Here is a 23,775-nt window from a genome sequence, read left to right as displayed (position 1 = left end):
TTGAGGGGCAGAGAGGATAAGGTAATGTCCTGTCCGAGTTGCTACAACTTCCATAATACTCATGACTTAGCAAAAGGTACACACCTACATCAGCATTGTGTAGAGAGTCTGCATATTTGTATATGTCTTATTGCTTATTTATTGATAATTCATAAGATTAAAAAAATTTATTCCATATTTCTGGGAAAAATGAGCTCCCTAGCAGGTCTCAGCTTGTAATACAGGCAGCTCTGCTTTCATAACCTAGTATACCTATTAATAAAATAAGTATATGTGGCAGACATAGATGTTCTGCAAGTCCCTGGCAAACACAGTTGGAAAATCCACAGTACAGGGACCTGTGGTTCTGGAGGAATGCCATGCCCTTCTTTCCTGACAACCTACTTTCTACTTGCAAAGCAGGCGCTGGCTTGCACCTAAGTTCTGGCGGATACAGAACACTCAATCACGGGACGGAGAACAGCTCTGTGACTTGAACTTTCCACACTGTCTTGAAATATTACTGGATCCACAGAATCCAGAAGGGGATATAAGCAATAATATTCTACTAGGAAGTTGAAGTACTGTACCCATGTCCAGCCCTGAGTGTGTCAAGGAGAGGAGCAGATGGCTCATGAATACTATCCCCGCTTCTCCTGCTCTGCGGTCTTGCTCCTGTCCACGACTGTGACTTCACAGGGAGTTCTCAGTGGTTGGCACTGTGGAGCCAGAAGCATAGGTCTGACTACAGATCAGTCTCCCTGCTTGACTGGCACCAGCTGAAGAAGTACAAACACTGTACATCAGTCATACTCAGTGACCTGGGAAGATGGTCCAAGGGAACATGTGTCACTTTTGCACATGATAGTGCAAAAGCAGAAGGCTTCGAATGTCTCTTGGGAAGAGAACATGCATCCTTTTCCTGGAGGAAGGACAAGAGAAAATAGTGAAGGGAAATACCACACTAAAAATCTTTCTCTTGGGGGTGTAGACCAACTTTCACCCTATTAATTTGGACCTCTGCCCAAGAAAACAGACTTGAGTGAATCATACCATAGACATCTTTGAATTTCAGTTGAGTGGTCATTCAGTGGGCATTCAGACGGGGGGTTACTAGATTGAGGTAGGGATGATAATTCTCCACTTCTTTCCCTGTGTGTTTGCTTTTAGATAGCTATATCCCTTGGCTGGATATATCATGTTTTTTGTTTTGTTTTGTTTTGTTTTTCTGTTTGATTTCCAAGGTTATTTTTTCTTCTTGGATCTTTCCTTTAGTGTTTTGGTAACTGCCCTCCGCTCTTCCAGGGCTAATGGTGACTATTGCACCTCTCTAACCAGCCCTATGGTTCCAGTTCATCCTGTTTACACATTCATAAACAGAATCTAATTTTTAAAATGCTCCCAAATTATCCAGTTTGAGAGAACCATCTGTTTCCTGTTCTGAAATATGCCTCTCATGGCCATCTTTCCTCTGAACTACACATTGTTTATTATTTAGAGTTCAGGGAACTGCAAGTGATATAAATATTCCAACCACCCTCACTTAAGCTACAAAAGCATATGGATTTATTGGGCTGCATCACTAGAAAGTCCAAGCAATGATTCTGTCCACAGGCACAGCTGAATCCAACGGCTCACATGACGTTGGCAGGGTTCCCTTCTCTTGGCTCCTGTGTGTGTGAGTTGCCTGCCTTTTCAGGCAAGTACTTTCTACAGAGTGACAAATATGGACACTGGCAGCCTTTGGCTTGCAGTTGATACACAAATTACAGGCCAAGAGAAAAAAAAAAAAGAGAGCGCGAGAGATGCTGTGTCTTAACAATCATTGTGACATTATCCTTCATGAACTGCAGAGTGTTATTAAGGTTGCTTCCCTGGATGCAGAGATATGTAGCCTAAGTTACTGAATCCCCTGTAGTTTGGCTAAGGAGTGGCTGAAAATAGGAAAGAATATTGCTTGGTGAGAGCACAGCATCTTCTAGTCCTCAGAGTTCTTTCTTTTTGAAGTTTAGACTTGAAAGCAGGAAAGAACCCTGAAGCATGAAGTGAAGGCCAGCTTCTACTGTGTGTGGAATGCTCTTCTTCCTAGACTACACAGTCACTTGTCCACCCTGATAAAAGCCGGTGTAGCAAATCCATTTGGCATGCTCTCTCAGCTTTGTTCTAATTGGTAAATGCAGTAATTTGGTGGCAGGGGATCACCGGGGTGAGATTTGGGGATAGGAACTGAGAAGAAGACATTTGTTTTGCTTTGGCTTATTTGTTTTGTGTCAAAGCCTATCACTTAGGTTCTAGTCACCCTTTGGTGTTTTAAGAGCTCCTTTGTGGTCACAGAACAGACAGGTATCTCTGCCCCAAAGACTATGAGAAACTCAGAAAAGGCCTATGCCAGCCTTGTGTCTCTGCCTTCGCAGCCAGTTCTACAAATATGCCTTGGAACAGGCTGCATGAACCTTTCAGATCAGGAGGAACACCAAGGAGCCAGCTTGTCTGGAGAATGGAGGTGTAGACTAGTCTCTAATATGTAAAACAGCTGGTTATAGTAGGATAGGGAACAGACAGGTAGGACAGGCTGGGCTTCTCAAGAGAAGTACTCACTGTTCAGCAATTAGGAGAGTCATGGGAATCCACAGGGAATTCACAGTAAGGTATACCATGGAAATGGCACACATGGAAAACAACTTTGCCAGTGGTATTGGAAGACTGGCAGGAAGGAGGCTATAGCTATTCAAGAAAGGAGAGCCTGGGGTCTAGACAAGGGCATTAATAGCTTACTGTGGGAAAGTGAGACGAAGAAGTAAGGGAGTTCTGCAAGCTGAGGAAACGTTAAGAAACAGTAGGTGGAATTCATTTGCCTATAAATTCTTGGTTGCATGTGTCAAGTCAGAACTCAAAGTATAAAGAATTCCATGTAGCATCTTATAAGAATGTATGGCCTTTTCTGATAAACTTTTCATGTTTTTCTTCAACAGGTTTTCATTAAATTGTTTATTTCTATGGGTTTAGTATCTATTATGAAGGGTAGTACCATAAGCAGGGTGGAGAACATGAGTTTCAGTGTCAGTCAAGATGGAATTTGAATATTCACTCTGTCATTTAGAAGCTAAGTATTTTTGGGTCAAATGACTGGAGTTTATTTATAAAACTGGAACACAATTCCAATTTTATGGGATTATTGTAGATAATGTAGATGACGTGCACTAAGTGACTGTCACAGTCAGTGAATGGTGGCAGATATTATTACCAATTCCTTAGCCAGGATGGATTCTCTGGAAGTGTTCATACTCATGGTAAATTGATAACGGTATTAATATTTACTACTTCTTCTCTTCTTACTCAGCTGGTTGAGTAAGCAGACCATGTTAATCTTCAACCCTTTTTTATATTTTAGTTCTGTGGGGGAAAAAACTGTGATTTTCCTATGGTTTAGTTTTACTGTCAAAGCTGAGGTCAAAAAAGTTATATTCATGTATTTTGCTAGCCTGATTTTCATCCTGGGTCATGGGATCATGGATTACTTTTGCTGAAATGTGGGAATCTAGCTGGACTTTGACATGTCTGGTTTGTGCCACGGGCTCAACATTTTCACTGTGATTTTGATGCCAGAATAGGATGACCTTCAAGCCTCTTCTCACCAGCTAAAGTTCTTACTTCTGAAACAATTATGATTTATTGTAAGATGAAAGGGGCATATTGAACCATGAAGATTATGCCTCACCAATGTGTTATTCAGCATATCAACATTTCAGAAAGGCCTGATGTGCAAATTCAGGAACAACGTCTCTGAGCTTTTTTGAACACTATCTGAAAAATGATTATAGCAGTGATATGCCCCTGTTCTCCTCTTCTGCCTCCTCCTCCTCTTCTTCCTCTTCTGGTTTTTCAAGAGAGGGTTTCTCTATGTGTAGACTTGGCTGACCTCTACCTCACAGAGAATCCTCCTGCCTCTGCCTCCCCAGTGCTGAGATTAAAGACATATGCCATCACTACCTGGTTTCTCATGTGCTCTTGGTTGTTCTTGTTCATCAGAAATTTAGCTGGTGGGAGAGTGGATGTTAGAGGCTAGGGCTGAACATAAAGAAATGCTTTTCTTGATTGTTTTTACTGAGGGCAAGTGCAAAGCGGTTGTGTGTCAATGTGTTCGTTTTGAATACTCTATTTGCTTTCTGCTGATTCTAATATAGAGCCTGGATTCCTGTATTTGCTTTCTTTGACCAAAGTGCACTGATGTATCATTTCTTACTTTCCTGGTAATAAAAAGAGAAGTTGTCACATATGCATTAAAAAGGCACTTCTCTGTGTGAAGCAGAAATATCTTCCTAAAGTTATCTTCTAAAAAGTCAAGGGTAGAGGCTGGAGAGATGGCTAAGTGGTTAAGAGCTGTGGCTACTTTTGCAGAGGACCTGGGTTTAGCTCTCAGCACCCACCACATTACAGATGACAACCATCTACAACTTCAGTTCCAGGGGATCTAACACCTTCTGGGGGCACCAGGCACAAAACATTCACACACATAAACATAAATACATCTTTTAAAAATAACAAGGATGACTTTATGAAACTCAGATCTTTTAGTTTTAGCAAACCTGTGTATTTATTTTAAAATGTAGGTGAGAAACATTTCCAGGTTGCAAAGACTATCTTTATTGCTTTTACTTCTCTTCATTATAGATGGACTGAGAACTTCAAACTTCTGTGAATTAAATCTTCAGAGGGAGGCAGGCCACAGGGCAGAGCATTTGGGATGGAACTGGAAGAGGACACTTGCTTAGCTTTGGCTTATTTGTTTTTCATCAAAGCCTATTATTTAACTGCTAGTCACCCTTGTGTGTTCTAAGAGCCATGTTGTGGCTACAGATCACAGTTGCATGTTCAAAGCATGAGGCCATATGTCTGAGGGGCCATTTGGTACTAATTAGGTGTTTGTATGCCTTTTACTACTGAATCCAGCACAGCTTGGTCCTAGGAACCTGACTGGGACAATGAGAGAATGAAGAAAGGACAGACACACAGACAGAAGAGATGAATATGTTGGCTCTGCTGGAGCAGCACCAATTACCCAACCTGAAAACTTAGCATGCTTGTTACATACAGCAGGAGAACGAAGGGTGTATTAGTCTGGTAGGGGTCTCTGCAGGGGAGCAGTCTCAGGTTGCAGTTATTCTGGAGGAGGAGGAGGCTGCAGTTGCTGGTTTTTGTACACACTGGTCAATCACTTTTAAACATGTGTACTTGGACTAGAGGAAGGCTTGGCCAATTCCCATGCCTTTGGTTCATTAGAGCTTGTTAACCCTACGTATTTACTCAGGACTTCATCCACTCCTTATATATTCACTTAGAGTCTGCTCAGCCCCCCACATATCACTGCCTTTCTCTTTTTATGAATTATTTCTTTTAACAGTTTTACACATCTAAATAAATACATTGTCTTCTCACTGTGCCCTTTCTTGGTAGGATATGGTCTTGGCAAACATTCAGAGCGAGGTGAACTCTAAAATGTAGTTTGTAATTTGAAATACGGAACTCAGAAACTCTTAAGGTCTTAAAACAAATACCTCATCTCTCAGCCCTTAAGACAGACACAGGAAATAAGCGTTAGGCTGGGTGCTGAGAAACGGAAGTCCCTGTGCAGCGTTGGGGGGGATGTGAAGAGCAATGGAGTAGCTTCAGAGAACACTGGGTGATTCCTCAAGGAACAGAATGGTGGGTTTGTGGGATGCAGTGTATCTGGGGGGCCTGAGCCCTGCCTGAGTCATTGAAAACTAGGCTTCAAGGAGGTGCTGATTTCTACATGCACATTTATAGCTGAATTATTCACAACTGTCAGAATGGGGAATCGGGCCAAATGTACACTGATGGGTGAGTTGGTAAGAAATTGCTCTTATTAGTAAAATGGAATATTAACTATTCAGCTTTTAAAGAGAAGGAAATTATGCCACATGCAATAATAAAAATGAACATTGAAGTTATTATGAGAGAAATAAGGCAGCCACAAGAAGAAATATCACCTAACTGTGGTTCAGATGATAAATTCTAAGATTTGTAAGATTTATTATTATTTTAAATCTAAAACATTCACAAACTTATACCACACACACACACACACACACACACACACACACACACACACACACACACACACACACTGGCCATCTTCCATGATGTTCACACAGTGCAGTGGTACAGTGTGTGTTTTCTATAACCAGACTGCTGAGCCTCAAATCCTGCCTTTCCTTTTGACTCCTGAATGACCTTGGACAACATGACTTCTCTGAGCTCCAGCTAGCTCATTTGTAAGTGGAGATATGAAAACTGTTTATCTCATAAGGTTGTGGAAGGGATTAAAGAAACTCAGCCAGCACCTGCAGCAATGCTCACAACCAGCCACCCTAGAGGTGTGGGAGCTATCCTTACAGTTTGCGAATGCATGAAGCCCTTCCTAGTGAACTCAACATCTCAGGAGCTAGTGGTATGGTACACGCATATTCTTTCAGAATCTGAAATAGAGTTTCTAATAGAAGTGCTTAATAGGTGTTAGGTAAATGTGGAAGAATAAAAACCCTTTGCTTAGGGGACATAGTAGAGTGTTTTTTCCTTTTAGGTCAGAGTTACTCACATCTAAAGTCATATAGTTTCTATCCCAGGAAGTCAGCAGTATGCTTTGTTCCAATTATTTTTGGTTCCATCATTCATTTAAAGAAAATGTGTTCCTGCCTTTAAATATCTGGCTGTCTTGGCCTTAGCTTTTAGATTTTTTGTTGTTGTTGTTTGTATGCTTGTTTTGCTTCTTTTCTCTGTTAGTTATACTCAATTTGTATTTATTATCAAATGATTTAGTGAGCTGCAAAATCATCAGTATGTCCAGTTTTGCAAACCAGACTAGGATAGATAATGAGATCATATTTACATAACGACCATGGTACAACCAAACTTGGACATTTTCCTGTGCACAGCAATAACGTTCAAATTATTAGGCTGCTTAGAACAGAGCAATCAACTAACCCTGTCAGGTTTCTCACTGTAAGATAACAACATACTTTGGTCTTTTTTCTTCCTAAACAAACTTAATGAGGCTCCTACCTAGTTTTTTTTTTCTTCTTATGTTACAGTCCTTTAGGGCGCCTGAAATGACCATGCATGTGTATGTGATGTTTAAATCAAAGGAAGCTGGATTCTGAATTTGTTCCTAAAAGTTTTGCAACTGTAATCTTAATGTAATTTATTATAGCAATAGATCTATAGTAAATATGCAAGCATGAACAGAAAACAACATCAATATGTATGACTAATACTATGGTTTTAGAGTAAAATTGTATGACTTTAACATTTTCTTTTAAGTTAGGTGTATTAATAAAACAAGGCTACTGGCTGCTGCAATTGTAACAGTGGGGATGATCAGTTAAGTAGGGGGTTTCCAAGTACATTCCCTGAAAGGAACAAAGAATTGAATGACCTGGAAGACAGAAGACCAAGTCACAGAGACAAAGAAAATAATTGCTTTAGACATTCTGGATGGGAGAAGCCTGAAGTCTGTTAAATGGATGCTAGCTTGGGTCTTTTGTAGTGCCCCTGGGTGCTCCCCTTTTCTTTATTTGTTCCCTCTACATACCTGCCCCATGCCTTCCCACTGTTTCTCACTGTAATTTTTTTTTTATTTAACTTCTTTTTTTTTGTTTTTTTGTTTTTTTGAGACATGGTTTCTCTGTGTAGTTTTGGTGCCTGTCCTGGATCTTGCTCTGTAGAGCAGGCTGGCCTTGAACTCACAGAGATCCGCCTGGTTCTACCTCCCAAGTGTTGGGATTAAAGGCATGTGCCACCGCTACCCGGCTTAACTTCATTTTTAATTTTATTTTTTCTTTTATTTTTAATATCATAATGACATCATTTTCCCTTCTCTGTCTCCTCCAAACTCTTTCATAGGCCTTCCCTGCCCTCTTTCAAATTCATGACCTCTTTTTCCATAATTGTTATTGCATGCATATGTACATATATGTACATATATATACAAATATATATATATATATATTCCTAAATAGAACCTGCTAAGTCTGTGTAATGTTGCTTATATGAATGTTTTCAGGGCTGACCATTGGATAACCAACTGATATACTCTTTACAGGAAGACTTTTTCTCTTGCTCTCAGCATTCCTTGGTTGCCTGAAGTTCTTTGTGTAGAGTAGGGGCCTCTTGACCATCCTCCTTTCCACTTTGGCATGTCTATAGGTGTTGTCTTTGTTCAGCTCATGTTTTGGCAGCCATGTTGGTGAGACTTTATTGTTGTAGCTCTGACATTAGTGGGAGACACAATCTCACAGCAAACTCCCTGATCTTGGCTCTTGCAATTTTCCCACCCCCTCTTCTGCAATGTTCCCTGAGCCCTAGGTGTGGGAGTTGGTTTGTAGATGGATCCATTGGGACTGGGCTCCACAACTCTGCCTTTGGGTTGTTTCTTTAATGGTCCCCATCTCTTGCAAAGGGAATTTTTCTTGATGATAAGTGAAAACTGTACTGTGCCGTGCTGGTCATTGCTGTAGTTCATAAGCATCATAGCTGAGTGAGACTGTTGGTGCCTTTCCTCCTTTGGAAGTTTACATAATGCTTTCTGGTACCATGAGAACTAGTCCTCATGGAGGAGGCATTCAGGTCAGCTCCAGCTCAGGCCACCCTTAGCCTTGTGTCTGAAAGTCATGATGTCTTCAGCAATAGGGATTTATCTTCCAACTTTGAGGGGAAGGGGTAAGCCAAGGGTAGTAATGTAGCTGAAGTTTTCCTGTGTCCACCCAGCTCCTGCAGCTGCTCAGACCCAAGTAAACACACAGAGACTTTTATTACTTATAAATTGTATGGCCATGGCAGGCTTCTTGCTATCTGGTTCTTATATCTTAAATTAACCCACTTCTATTAATATATATGTGGCCATGTGGCTTGTGGCTTACTGGTACTTTTACATTTTGCTTCCTCTGTGTCTGGCTGGTGACTCCTGACTCAGCCTTCCTGTTCCCAGAATTTTCCTCTCTCTTTGTCCTGCCTACACTTTCTGCCTGGCTATTGGCCAATCAGCACTTTATTTGTTACCCAATCAGAGCAACACATTCACAGCATACAGAGTGATATCCACAGCATAGTAACAATAACTAATAATATTGGGGAGTCTCTTGAACATCCCTAACCAACAATCCAAAAGAGGTCTTCTGTTGCCTGGTGTTGGGGCTTTTGTTATATGGTCTTTGGCACTGGGAGGAAGCATTGTTAGCTCACATGGGTAAATTTCATTTAAACTATATATATATATATATATATATATATATATATATATATATATATAGTCTTATATGTACTACAGGTATTTAGGTAGATAATAATATTATTCCTTATGACATTTTTAGACATCACTATTATGTTTTTACCCTCCGCCCTCCTTCTGCATTTGTCTCCCTCCCCTCCCTAATTAAAGCCCCTCACCATGTTTCTTATTTTCACCTTCAAACTACTTGCATCCTGCTGTTCTCCTCTCTGTTGCTCCTCAAATACCCCCCAAATGGCCCCTTTTTACTTTCCTGGTTTCTTCAGTCATTCCAGTTATATATTCATATCTGAAAATTTGGAATTAAGAACCTCAGGAGAGAGAGAACATGAGACATTAGTCTTTCTGGTGTGTTAAATTTCTTTATGAAATCTGCTCTTAGGTTCTCTGTTGTAGCAGACTGAACTGATATGAGCCATGCACTATCCTATTTTAACAGAACTTTCCCTGCTGGACCAGTGTCTTGATAAATTTGTTCTTATTCTTCTGTCTCTTTCTAAGGGATGCATGTGATGTTTCTTCCCTTTGACCACTTTTAACAGCAGTCTTTTGGCATTAAAAAACTGGAATCATCTGGAAAATGTCTTAGGGCAGCAGATGTCTGGGCTCAAACTCAGATGAATTGTATTTAACTCAAGGTAGCTTTGGGCAGGGCCAGTGTTGTAACTAATGAGTTTTATTATTCAAGGCATGATTACTGTGAATTGATAACTATCTCAAGTGCATGGGCCTCAGGATTCCATATTTTTGTGTCCATTTCCAAGTAATGCTTTGCCCACTGAAGTTAGAAAATGATCCTCCTTTGCCCTAGAAAGGGGAAATAGATAAGATCTCCTGGGTAAACTGGGAGGTGGGGGGTAATGTGGAGGAGATGGCAGATGGGAACATGAGGGATCAAGATTGGGGAGGGATGGAGTGGGAGAGCAATGAAAGAGATATCTTGATAGAGGGAGCCATTATGGGGATAGGGAGAAACCTGGTGCTAGGGAAATTCCCAGGAATCCAGAAGGATGACCCCAGTCTAGACTTCTAGCAATAGTGAAGAGGGTGACTGAACTGGCCTATCCTGGTGATCAGATTGGTGAATACTGTCATCATAGAGCCTTCATCCAGTCACTGATGGAAGCAGATGCAGAGATCCACAGCTAAGCACTGGGCTGAGCTCCTGGAGTCCAGATGAAGAGAGGGAGGAAGGATTATATGAGCAAGTGGAGGTCAAGATCATGATGGGGAAAACCACAGAGACAGCTGACCTGAGCTAGTGGGAGTTCACAGACTCTGGACTGACAGCTGGGGAGCCTGCATGGGATCAAACTAGGCCCTTTGAATGTGGGTGACAGCTGTGTGGCTTGATCTGTTTGTGGAGCCCCTGGCAGTGAGACCAGGACTTATCCCAGGTGCATGAATTGGCTTTTTGGAACACGTTCCCTATGGTAGGATGCCTTGCTCAGTCTTGATGCAGTGGGGAGGGGCTTGGTCCTGTCTCAACTTGGTATAGCAGACTTTGTTGACACCCAAAGGGAGGCCTTACCCTCTCTGAGGAGTGGATAGGGGTTGGAGTGGGAGGGAAATGGGGTGGGGGAGTGGCAGAAAAGGAGGGAGGGGGAACTGTGTTATGTAAAATGAAAAAAATTTAAATTAAAAAAAATTATCTCATGACATTGATAAAAAATATAATATATATATTTCTTTGTATTTATAAAAATAGTTACAAATTTTATACTTACATTTTACTATCACATTTAATCTGTAATTTGCTGCAAAAATACATGTTACAATGTTGAAATTTAAAAATAAAGCCTAAATCCTAATATTTTATACCTGTACCCCCAACAGATTGTCCTTATGTCCTTATACTTTGCATATCCATGTTCTAAACTTGGAGGAACCTTGCAAGATGGGATTTACTTTTAATTATTTTATTTCTTAAAAAGAGCCAAATCTAATGCTCCAAATGATTGTTGGTACATTAATTCACAACCATGTTGATGTCTAGACTGTCCTTATATCAAATATGCATCACTTGGTTGGGGTTGAGGATTAGCATTTTCAAAAGTTCTCCATATGTATAAAAAAAGTTACAAACCTCTCTATTAGGATAGTGTTTCTCCACCTTGGCATGCATGAGAATTACCTGGAGAGCTTGTTAAGATAGGGATTCTTGGGGGCTTCTTGCTGTTACATCACGATTTTATTTTAACAAGCTCCCAGGTGAAACTGGTGTTACTGGCCTATGCTATACTCTGCAGCTCTATTTCACAGACAAGACAGGTATCCATCTCTTACAACAGAGTAAAGTTTGGATAATTAAAAACTGATTCAGTCTATGGCTACATCAATAGGCTGGGACCAAATTGCTCTTTAAAATAGTTTAAGCATTTAACAAAGCCCAATAGTTACCTGTTGTATTGTACGCTGGTGGTACCTACCATCAACCTAGGAAATAAATTTACATACTGGTCATATGATCTTGGTGACATTATCAACACAAGTTCAGTAATACATCTCTTCCCTGTTTTGGAAATCTATGTTTAATATTATACATTCTTGATACAAGATGGGCCAGAATTCTATAACTGAAGTTTCTTCCTGTTCTCATATTTAAGTCTTCCAAGACTTTTGTGGGACCACTTCAGAAATGAAGAGACTGTTCCAGCCTGACATTATTATTTGTTGTCTGTATATGCCCAAGAAAGACATTCCTAAGTTTTGGGGCCTTCCTGCCCCTCATTTATAAAATGAGTTGGGTGAACTGAATGTTTTTAAGCCCTCTTCCAGTTCTAAAATTGCTATCTTTTTTATTTTACAGAACCCCAGACTCTGAGCAAACGAGTTGTTTATTATGTAAAAGGTTTTGTGATGGTTCACTAACTCAGTACATTCAAAAGATTAGTTCAAATGTCTGGCTTTTGGGGGCTTTAATGTTTTAGCTTTCAGGAAAGAGCAAATCTGATTGAAATGGGTATATTTCCATGGTGACTCTACTTGATCCATCTGTGGTTGAGAAGCCTAACCACAAATATCTTTACAACTATTAAAACCACCAGTTTAAATCTTCCTCTGGCAAAAATAATAAAGGGATTTTATCTCCATGGTAGAAATATATCCTTTTGTATTAAAAGTCTATGTGCCAAGCAACAGAATTGAGAGCATTATAGCCAGATTCAAAAAAGAAAGATTAGTGAATTTTTGTAAGGTTCCAATTGGGTCTTCGAATGTATTATCCACATACAGAACAGTTGGGTAACTGCCAGTGACTCACCGTGAGAGAGAACTGAAAGGGTGGGATGTGGATTATTACTGGTTTAAAGAGGAACAACATAATAATACAGATGTTCATAAACAGCCTAAGATGCTCTGAGGTGTTTTTAAGAAAAGAAGTAGATTATAAAGTCACTATTAATTAACCAATATTCTGGATACATTTCCTAAGGAATAATTACACATGGTAAAAGCTGTGTTTTTGGAGATGTTGAGATGGGTTTATATGCACATGAAGTAAGAAAATGTCAAAGCAGCCCACTGTTCAATAATAAATATAATATCTACTGAAAGTTGCTAAGTCAATTATTCTAGTTGTAGAAGGTAATAATATGTAGCCACTAATTTAATTACAGGGATATTAACATACATGGGAAAGTAGTTACAAGTCGTGAAGTTATAAAGTCTAGTGCAGAATCAATGCTTAATAGTCAGCACTTAGTAAGAGACCACACCATAGTTAATGGTTAAAGTGAAGAGGCAATTTTTTTCCTTTTGCTTCCTAACTTTGCATTATGTGTCTTTTCTTTCTTAGCACCTTGCACTGCGAAGTACACGGCTCATCTGGAACAAAAGATTGAAGCATAGATTTTTCAGACATCTTGCCTGTACGCAAAAACGATGCACTTTGTATGACTTGAGTAAACTGGGGTAACTTTGTAACCTCTCTTCTTAGCTTCATAGCTTATGTAATGGGAGAAATTTTAGCAACTCTTTTATACATTGTACTTTAATGAATTAATGTATATACAAAACACATCAGAGAATATGAGATACAATGAGCAATGTTTGTTTGCTATTTAGTGCTGTGTAAAACAATGGCATTGGTTTTATGTTAATGTCCAAATCAGAAGGAGGAAACATTTACTTCAGCTTTCTGCTTTGGAGGTTTCAGTCCTTGACTGGATGGTACTGCTGCTTTGAGTTTGTGGCTGGACAGCACATCAGGGCAGAGGCATGTGGTGAGAGACAGATCTGCTCTCCTCATGGCAGAGATGAGAAAGAGACTGGGGTCCCATATCCCTTCAGGGGTGTACCCTTATGTGTAGCTAGAGTTTTCCTGCCTGGCCCACAGTCTGGACAATTCTCTGTCACCTGCCAGTCCCACAGCCGCTCAGACCCAACCAAGTAAACACAGAGACTTATATTGCTTACAAACTGTATGGCCATGCCAGGCTTCTTGCTAACTGTTCTTATATCTTAAATTAATCCATTTCTATAAATCTATACCTTGCCACGTGACTAGTGGCTTACCAGCATCTTCACATGCTGCTTGTCATGGCGGCGGCTAGCAGTGTCTTCCTCCGCCTTCCTGTTCTCTCCACTCTCCTCTCTGTTAGTCCCGCCTATACTTCCTGCCACTGGCCAATCAGTGTTTTATTTATTGACCAATCAGCAACACATTTGACATACAGACCATCCCACAGCACTTATGACCCAGGGTTTCCCAACACGCCTACTATCTCTTCCTCTTTTTTTTTCCTGCCAGGATCATCGTGTATAACCCAGTATGATCTCAGGCTCAGGATCCTATTTTTTAAAAATTGTTTATTTCTCCTTTCTTAGAAATTAGAATTTATGTCTGTTGATTACTTGGCTTAACAAGCTGACCTTGATTGATTTTCAAATGTTAACTCAAATTTATCATAGGCACAAGCCTGACTTAGTCACAAAGTAGTTATTTTCTAACATTACTGCTGCTGAGATACTGATATTTTGCTTAAGGTTTTAAAAATGTCTAAGTTTATGACTGTTAGTCACCTAGAACTTTTTTTTTTAACTTCAAAATTGCCTTTACTTTAATTTTTTACTTTTTGGTAACACATTGAGTTTAATTAGGGTTGCTTGCATGAGTATGAGTTGGGGGTTATTTAATGGATCATGGACAACGTACCAGTGGTGATACCACTGAAGAAAGTGATACTCTCTTTCTCATAACATCTGTTAACTGCCTTCAACATTCCTTCAGGCAGAGATGAGCCATCACATACTCTCTCCCCCCATCCATTCAGTAATCTTGATGGTCTCAGTCCTGTGTAGGTTTGGTGAAGGTAACCAGAGCTGCTGAGAATTCATGTGTCCAGATGGTAGTGTTTCACAGCACTCTTCCCCATCCTTTGAGACCTTTCCTCTCTATGTTCTCTGAGCCTTGGTGGGGACTGATCTGATGAACTGTTAAGGACTGAGCCCCCCACAATCACTTATTCTCAGTACATGGACCAGTAATGTTTCCCCCAGTTAACTATTGCCTATTATGAACAGAAGCTTTTCTGAGCAAGGCAGAGAGCAGTCTTGGGTATAAACAAATATTTAGTAGGCATTTGGACACCATATTCATTTAGTAAAAGAACACTAGTAGGTTCCTTCAGGTCTCATGACCTCCCTAGTCATGGACTTTTGACAAGGTTTGCAGTACCAGACATGAATTCCCTTCTGTGGAGCAAACTCAAAGGGGATTTAGTTGGTTATCCTGATAATAGTCATACCACCATTGCACCAGTGAGCACATCTTGCCTAATAGATTCATATTGTAGCCTACATGGTTCACAGTTGAATAAGATCACTGGTGACTTTTCTCCTCCAGCAGCCTACACTGCAGCTTCCATTACTATGAAAGGTGGAATTAAGGGAGCTGGGAGGAAGCTTCTAGCTCAGTTCCAGCTTGAGTTTCCTATGTCTTACAACCAAACTGTGTGTAGTGTCTTAAACAACAGGGTCTTAATACATAGTTCTGGTGGGCAACCAAGAACACTGCCATATTCTGTGTTATTGTGGACACTTCTGCAGCCTCCATATCAACAACTCATCAGTAGGCATTCCAAATCTTGGCATGGAACATTCTTTTGGTTTACTGCGATTTGCTTTCTAGACCATGATAATTCTTAAAACCAGTTGGATCAGCTGAGAACTGAGACAATTTTGCTGTATAATCTGGAAGTTTGTGTACAATTAGATTTAGTTTTCCTTAAATGCTTAATTGTGCTCAATAGTAAAACAATCTAGACTTAGTTTCTTTGAGAGTATTTTGAATTGTTGACTTGATTAATATTAAAATACGTTCAGGTTATTATTATTTACACTTGCTATGTCTATTCTGATAATATGATTGAAGAATTCATGTTTACAAATTTTAAAACTTGTCTATAGGACTCACAATAATATCCATTTTCATGACCTAATACTCCACCCACTCTTTCACATTGAATACACCATATATTTGCTTTCTATTTTGTTAGCATCTTTACTCAAGCCTTTCTCCTATGATCTGGATGATCATTGTGTTCCAACTATTACACTTTGCCAGAAGTGACAGAAGCCTTTTTATTTGCTTTTCAAGATTTAACATACTATTTATTTGTTTAATGATCTCTGTATAACCAGTTTTCTATTCTGAGAAAGTTCTAAATTGAGTGAGATGAATATAAATCCCTTGCTCCCTCTTCAGAGAGCTCTTAGACAAGTCTAAACAGACAGACAAGGTCTGCTCTACTGCTGCTGGCCACTGGGGCCAATATCAGAAAGACAGGATTTCTAGAAACCCGCTGAGCTACACTGGGTGAGAGGAAGTTAAAACAGTAGAAACCTCTCCTTCTGTATGAAACGCCTTCTGATTGGCTGATCATTCCTACATTTAATGTAAACTAAACCTTTACTGTTTTCTAGAGTTCTGACAATATGATTCTGACATTTTACCTGTTTTTTAGTCTCCCTTTCCGTGGAGTTACAAATCTTTTATCTACTAGTGGTGGATCTCTATAGCTTTCAAGTAAGAACCTTTGTTTTCCTCTATGTAGTATTTTATTTTCATCTTATAAAATTTTGATGTGTTTTAAGCTAACGAAGAAGTGAATCTGAGTGGAGTGAGATGTGGCTATAGCAGTGCTGTGTGGTGTACTGACGGGGATGCCCCTGGACTGAAGGGCTGACACTCTACCAGCACTAAGCCTCAGCTTCAGGTCACCTTAGTGCTGTCTTAGGATGGCACTGCCTCACTGAAGGTTTTGGCACTGTGGAGGCAGTACCTACGCTGACCTTGGACATCAGTCTGACCCACTCTTCCCAACTGGAGTATTGTTTAAGGTCAGTTTCAGAACTTGCCAGTGGGTCAGCTGAGGTTTCTATGAAATTTTACTAGAGACTTCTTCACAGTCCTGCTTTCTCACCTTTTCTCCCGTATATACTGAACTTACCAGGACACTGAAAGTTCTAGCAGAATGATTTCCAAGCCAGCCTTTTTTTTTTTTCCTCAGGGAATCAAAGCTTGGAGAGAATGCTTTCTGGAAGCAATGGTATTCAATCTCAAAACTGAAATAAGTATATACCAGAATATATACGGTAAGTGGCAGCAGCTCGAAGGTTTGGGGTAGAGGTTTGAACATGTGGTAGTGTGCTTCTGTGGCTGATGAGGAAGGAGGGAGGGGCTAGAAAAACATTTTCCGCTAGACCACACGGGATTATCTATCTACCTTGGGAAGTTTGGGACTTTAGGCACCAATAGAAACTCTTTATCTGTAAATGATAGGAATATTGGTAAAGAAAGACAATGAAATTTCTTTTCCAGGTAGAATTGGAAATCTAAGTGTTAGCCAGGTCTAGAGATGCTCACCTGTCATCCCATCACTCGAGGAGTGGAGGCAGGGGATCAGTAGCTCCAGCCAGCCTGGGTACATGGAACTCTGTTTCTATCTCCCTCGACAAATACATGAAGGGGATATTTCATTCAAAAGGTGAAGATGGTGTCATTACTTGACATTCTACAGCACATAGCCAACAAAACTAGTCACCAAGATGATAGATTTGCTAACAACCCAGTTCCTCAGAAGAAGACTATTCCTCTGTGGACTCACCCAGTAGGATTCTGGATGATACCTTTACTCTGTGGGGACCACACAGCCTTCTCCTCTATGGCTTTCAGGTGAATGGTACCCAAAGGGAGAGTTCTGTATATTGTCAGTCCTCAAATCTGCAGCCTGATCACTGCTGTGCATTTATTAAAGGCATAAATCTGAACTTGTGCTGAGTAGGTACAAGAGAAATTTGATTTGTGTAATATATAACATAAATGAGTCACCCTAAGTCTAAAGGCAGCCTTATTGCTGTCTCATTAAATAATCAGCCTCACAGTGATATTTTCCAATAGATGACATCAGTGATTTCTCTGTCCCCTATATTTTAAACATAGCAGAACAAGCAATATAATCATAACCAAATCCAAGCCAATACTCACTTTGTAAGTTGTGAATAATTCATCAGAACTGAAAATTTCTGAATTGACTATTATAATATCTGCAACTGAAAATGAAGCTCTCTATAAAATTATTCTCCACAGATATTAAGATTATTAAATTAGGCATGGATGGCAGAAGAATTAAAGGGGGAAAAGGAGGAAAGTGAACCTATGTATGGGTGCATCAGTGAGGAGAAAAACAGTGATGCTTTCTTTCCCAGAGATCTGAGCAAGCACTTCCCAACAGCAGAAACATCAGTCCAGTCATTGTGATCATTTCTGTGACCAAATTCACAAATCGTGTAGCAGAAGACAATTTTTCAAAAGTGACATTGCTACTCCTGTTTGACAAATGGTCTGACCACTACAGAATACTCAGTGGAATTGGGATATTTGTTTAGGGGTGCATGAAAAAAGATTAGGGGGCAAAAATGCTATTTTGTGATCCAGATCTGACTCAATTGCTCCTGCAAATCTGAAAACTCTATTTAGCAGCTCAATACAAGAGATGCCATGTCTTACAAGTACAATAGCCCTGTTCAACAAGGATCAGTCTGCACCCACTGACTTTTGAGAAAGGGTGAAAATGGACTCTGTTTGTGAAGATACTTCCTAGAGTCTTCTGTATACCCCAGCAACTTTGGTGGGTAATTAACCTTCTATACTATATTAGCTGTCATGGTCATCAGGAATTAGCAATAGACACCCCCACTCTCAAATCCTGCACACACTTTGATTACCTCTAATAATTCCTCCATTGGATTCAGATACAGAAGGTCACGTTGATCTATATTCAATCTTCTGAATCATTTCCTTTCATCATTTTTTTTTTTACTATACAATGTAACATTCATAGCCAGGCATTTATTAACCACTCAATAAGCCTTTATTTTTGCTGAACTTCACTATGCATAATCATTGGCCTTTTGTTTTAACTGGTTTGCATTTGTCTTGTGCTTGAGAGCTTGGCATATCAAAGAACAGCACAATGGTGGATGTGTAACCAACACCCATCTTTCTGATTTCGATAATTTTTCTGTTCTTGGGACTCACCACAGCTCATTGAGGAACTACTCCTCATTCTTGTGTAAGTTTTTTGATAATGTATTAACTGTTTTTGGATCCTTCTTAGCCTGCTTTCATATGACCTGAAAAATGCAGCCAATTAGTAACTGTTCCAGTTCTCCAGGTGTTGTTAATTATCATATTAACCGTAATCTTTCTATTTCCTCTTTGGTCAGTCATTATTCTAATGCTATACAGTTATATTCTTGCTGTAGTTTGGATCTCAAGTCTCTCTCAGCAGCTTAAGTGTGAAAGGATTGGTTATCAGCTTGTGGTACTACTGGGAGATGGTGGAGCCTATAGGAGGTGGGGCCCAGTGCAAGGAAGCTAAGTCACTGAGGGGTGTGCCATTGGGCAGATACTGTGACCCAGGCCCTTTCTTCTCTTTCTTTGCTGTCCAGCCACCAGCAAATGAACAGGTTTTGCCTACCATGTGTTCCCCAATATGGTGTGCTGCTACCTTACCACACCCCTGTAGACGAACTTTTCTGTCCTGCCAGCCTGCTCCCAAATAACTATATGGAGACTTTTTATTAGTTATAAATGATCAGCTGATAGCTTAGTCTTGTCTCCAGCCAGCTCTTACAACTTAAATTAACCCATTTCTATTCATCTATGTGCTGCACTGAGGCTTGTTTGCCTCATCAATGAACTTCCCATGTTGCTTCTTCCGAGTCTGGCTTGTGACTCTTCCTGCTCCGCCCTCCTTCTTCCCAGCATTCTCTCTGCCCCCCTCTCCCCCAAATTGTGCCTAGCTATGGGCCAACCAACTTTGGAGCAACACATCTTCACAGTGTTCAGAAGGATTATTCCACAGTACACCCCAAGTGTAAGGGGACCAACTGATAGATGAAAACCTCTAAACTCATGAGCTCAAAAAAACCCTTTCTTCCCTTAAACTGATTTATCTCAGCTATTTTGTCAAAGAGATGGAAAACAGACTAGCAACATTATCTATGTAGGACAAAATAAGTTCCCCCAGACACAAGCTATTTCAATGCTAGTCTCTTTGTTATTTGGATGGACACCTAAAGACATTCATATGATACATTAGCTTCCTGGAACTCAGTTTTGTTCATGAGCCCTTCTACTTTTTCTTGGGCCCTTGCTGTACTTATCATTTCTTAGTCCCTAAAGTATAAATTATCAACTACCTGGATCTTATTCCATGAGCTGAATAGTTAAAAATTTGCACAGTTCTCATGTTTGGCAAAATTCTACTGTGAAAGATAATAATGCATTCAGAATAAGCAGGGTTGGCTTTGGGAATGAATCCAAGTTTGGATCTTTGGCAGGGTTTGACTTCTACTGGAAATAAAATTAGCCAAAACTCTGGCTCCAAATCTTTTGAAAGATAAAGCTGCAGGGATTACCCTAATGTATTCAAGGTGGCCATGCACTTTGAGTACAGCTAATAATAAGCTCCTTGGAAACAACGAGGAGGGCTTTGGCAGATTATCAAAGCTCAACAAAATCAACTTCAGATATGCCCAAGACTACCATTTCCAAAATACTGGTGCATTTACGTTTACCATTTCATTTGGAATGCTATCTTTGGGAGTGTGGGAGGCGTTTTTCATTATCATGGAGAAGGGACAATAAGTTTAGCCTCCCACATTCAGTGTGTTTCCTCATGTTTTATCATAGTGTCTGAATTCATAGTTCCTTCCTGCAAAGAAAAAGGCCACCCAGGAGCTGAGATGACAGTCTTCTGCAGAGGAACTTGCAGTTTAATTTGGCTACATATCCTGAAATCCCTCTTTCCTATATCATTGTCTGTCTGCGTCTCTCTCTCTCTCTCTCTCTCTCTCTCTCTCTCTCTCTCTCTCTCTCTCTCTCTCTCTCTCTGTCTCCACTCTCTTTCTTTTTGAGACGGGGTCCCTGTCTTAGCCTCCCAGAGCCCTGCACGCTAGATTAGTGGTTTGAGACACCACTAACACTTCTGTAGTTTTTGAAAGTGTTTAAGTAGCATTTGTTAGCTCATCAATGGGACAGGAGCCAAACCTATGAAACTCAGCCTTTACAAATTTGAGAGCAGATTTCTCTGAGTGGTCTGGGTTCAAAAATGACTGAAGATGTTACTTTGGTCTTTCAAAATATAGAAAATGAATGGAAATCATCCATATCCTAAAAATTTCTTTACTAATCCAGCCACATTTAAAGTTCATATAAAGCACTTGATTTCATACAAGCCCTTTTCTATCCAGGAATTATGCAACTGTCCCTACCCCCAGTCAACTTTCAGCTAAGGGAGTCATTTTAGAGTCGCCTGTGGTACATTTTCAAGAGATACGTCCTCTCTGCTCAAAGGCTGGGTTTTCTTTTCCAGGAATCTAGCTCATTCTTGCCTGGGGTGGGCAACATGGACAGAGTCTACCACTGATCAAGAGCTCCTTGTGAGAGTAGATTGTGTCTCCTGGATATTGAGGTGAGTAAAGGTTGAGAAACCCAGCTCCATGTCTTGGAGCCTTATTTCTTAGCTGTGTCTTGAGATCTTTGGGGGATTCACAGCCTCAGGAACAAAGACCTGTAGGCAATGTTCATTTTAAAGTTCATTTAAGTTTTAAAGCAAACTTATGGAAACTGTATATCTTTTCCTGACAAGGAAGATGCTGCAGTTTGTGGCTGAAACTTTAACTCTTGTCTTCGTGTGAAAATTATGTCAACTCATAACGATAGTCTAAGGATTATAAGCTTCTTGGAAGAAGGGATGAATAGTTACATACATGTTCATTATTGAGCAGAAATAGAAAAACACATAACTACTTCATTAAATTTAGCTATTTGATAGGTGGAGTTTTGAAACATGAGTTCTAAAGAAGAAAAATATTTAAAAGGCTATTATCATGTAAAGTTTTAGAAGCCACTTTGGGATGCAAAGAGAAAAGACTGAGCTGAGAGAGGAATATCTGATTTCATTTTAATCTATGGTTTCTTTCTTAGTAGTAACACATTCATATAACTGCACACACACATACATGCTGCTCTCAAACAGAATAAAAAAAGGATAACAAATATATCAAGATGATGTTCCTAAACTTCCAAATGCTGGCTTTTATCACTTACTAATCACCATCTTTTAAAATAATATGTATCTTATTTACCCTGAGTTAATTTGAATTCTGCACCCTGCTCTTTCTGGGTTAGGTGCTGTGGGTGGTGAGATTGTGGGAGGCTCAACCTCAGGATGTCACTCCACAGATTTAGTATCATAAACCAGTTCTTGGTCTTACATAAGGCATGAATATTTGTCCTAAAAAGTATATCTGAAAATCCAAATTGGATTAATATAGCTTTCATATTTTTTGTATAGCACTTTATATATTAAGTTTTGAATGCTTTCTTTTTCAGAATTTGAAAGAATTTCCTCCAGGAAATCATCATTAAGAAAGTTATTGTTAAGGTAAGGAAATCATAGAGGGATTGGAAGCTACTGGCATTGTCTTTGGGGAGGAAAAGATGATTTGTCTTTTTCTTTGTCGTCCCCTAATTCCATTTAAAAATGGATGAGAGGCAAGGCATGGTGTGCATACCTGTAATCCCAGCATGTGAATGATAGAGGAGGATCAGGAACTCAATGTCATCCTTGAGTACATAACAAGTTTGAGACCAGCCTGGGCTACATAAGAACCTGTTCCAAAAATAAACACAAAAATTAGAGGATGAAACAAAGATGGAGCCAGGTGTGGTGTTGCATGCCTTTAATCCTAACACTCAGGAGGCAGAGGCAGGCAGATTTAGTTTGAGGACAGCCAGGGCTGTTACGAAGAGAAAGCCTGTCTCGAGGGGAAAGAGAAAACAGATGGACAGAGCTTTCTGAAATGACGTTGAGGCCATAGGTATGCAAGGGTGACATGAGTTCCAGATCGACAGTTTTCTGTGTCCATTGTGATGTTCACGGTAGCTGTTAGAAGGCAAGGAAGGTTGACCTGCTGGTGGAAAAAAAAATCACCTAATTCAGGAATTACAAAGTGTTCTAGAAGAATTCTGCTTTTAAAAATAATAGCCACTAAGTTTCTTTGATTCCTGGTCATCCTTTTAAAGTTAACTTGACAGCTATGGGCTGATACTTAGATAGACTACTATAACAAACTAGAAAAAGAGTTTTCCTCCCTACATAGTGAATGAGCTTTATAACAAAAATTTCTTTGTGCTGGGGAAGACATTACAATTTTCAACACATAATAAATACATTTGCTAAATAAAATATATATTTCATTACATGTGATGCACTTTCTGTGGTATATTAGTCATTTTATGCCCTGTATAGTAAAATACTATTTTCTACAATAGAACACACACCTACACCCTCCCCTATTCCCCTACCCACACATCCAACCAAACAACAACAACAACAATGGGTGATAAGGTATAGTTGGCCAATAGGCCATAGTTACTGACCCCTGGTTTCTTAAGGACACACATTTTTTCAGTTGATGAAGTCACTTAATGGGGCTCCTGCAAACTGAGATCATTTAAGCTCAAAGGAACAGATGGGTCTGTATTCTGCAGTGGCATCTGCAGCTTTAGGAATATTTTACTCTGCAGTCAGCATTCAAAGCTCTCTTCTCCATGGATCTGTGTTCTACCATGCCTACTGTCCAACACTGCTTCATTTTACTTCCAAACTGCTCAGCACCCACATCCCAGTCTAACAAGTGAGGCTTCACTTTTTTCTTATTTGCTGTAATTCTAAAAACTGAAATATAACAAGAGGATGGCTGCATCTTACAAAAGCTTCTAGCAACTACAGAAAGAATCACCATAGCAACACACATTTTTGGGGGGATTAAAGCATTTTGAAGTAGGAACTGATGAGGAAAAAAAATGATGCATGCAGCCAACTGAGATTTTGACTATAGGCAGAAAAATACCCCGAAGTTTCCCCAAAGGTATAGGGGTAGAGGACAAAACATCTCCACAAAGGCCCTCTGGCGCA

At 39.8% G+C, this 23,775-nt stretch overlaps 1 long non-coding RNA gene across 3 annotated transcripts in view; it reads left to right on the top strand.

Annotated features, from left to right (window-relative positions):
* Positions 1–20,574: 20,574 nt before the first annotated feature.
* LOC128105745 (uncharacterized) overlaps positions 20,575–23,775 on the top strand; it is a 187,420-nt gene continuing 184,219 nt past the window's right edge. For all 3 annotated transcript variants that reach the window (XR_008216479.1, XR_008216478.1, XR_008216477.1), the window contains exons 1-2: positions 20,575–21,264; positions 22,188–22,239. This is a non-coding gene — a long non-coding RNA (uncharacterized LOC128105745). The remainder of the gene's footprint in view (positions 21,265–22,187; positions 22,240–23,775) is intronic.

This window comes from Peromyscus californicus, unplaced genomic scaffold (assembly GCF_007827085.1).
Source record: "Peromyscus californicus insignis strain IS unplaced genomic scaffold, ASM782708v3 Scaffold_9__1_contigs__length_137607984, whole genome shotgun sequence".
Classification (NCBI taxonomy): Eukaryota; Metazoa; Chordata; class Mammalia; order Rodentia; family Cricetidae; genus Peromyscus; species Peromyscus californicus.
This window is presented reverse-complemented; position numbering and strand designations above follow the sequence as displayed.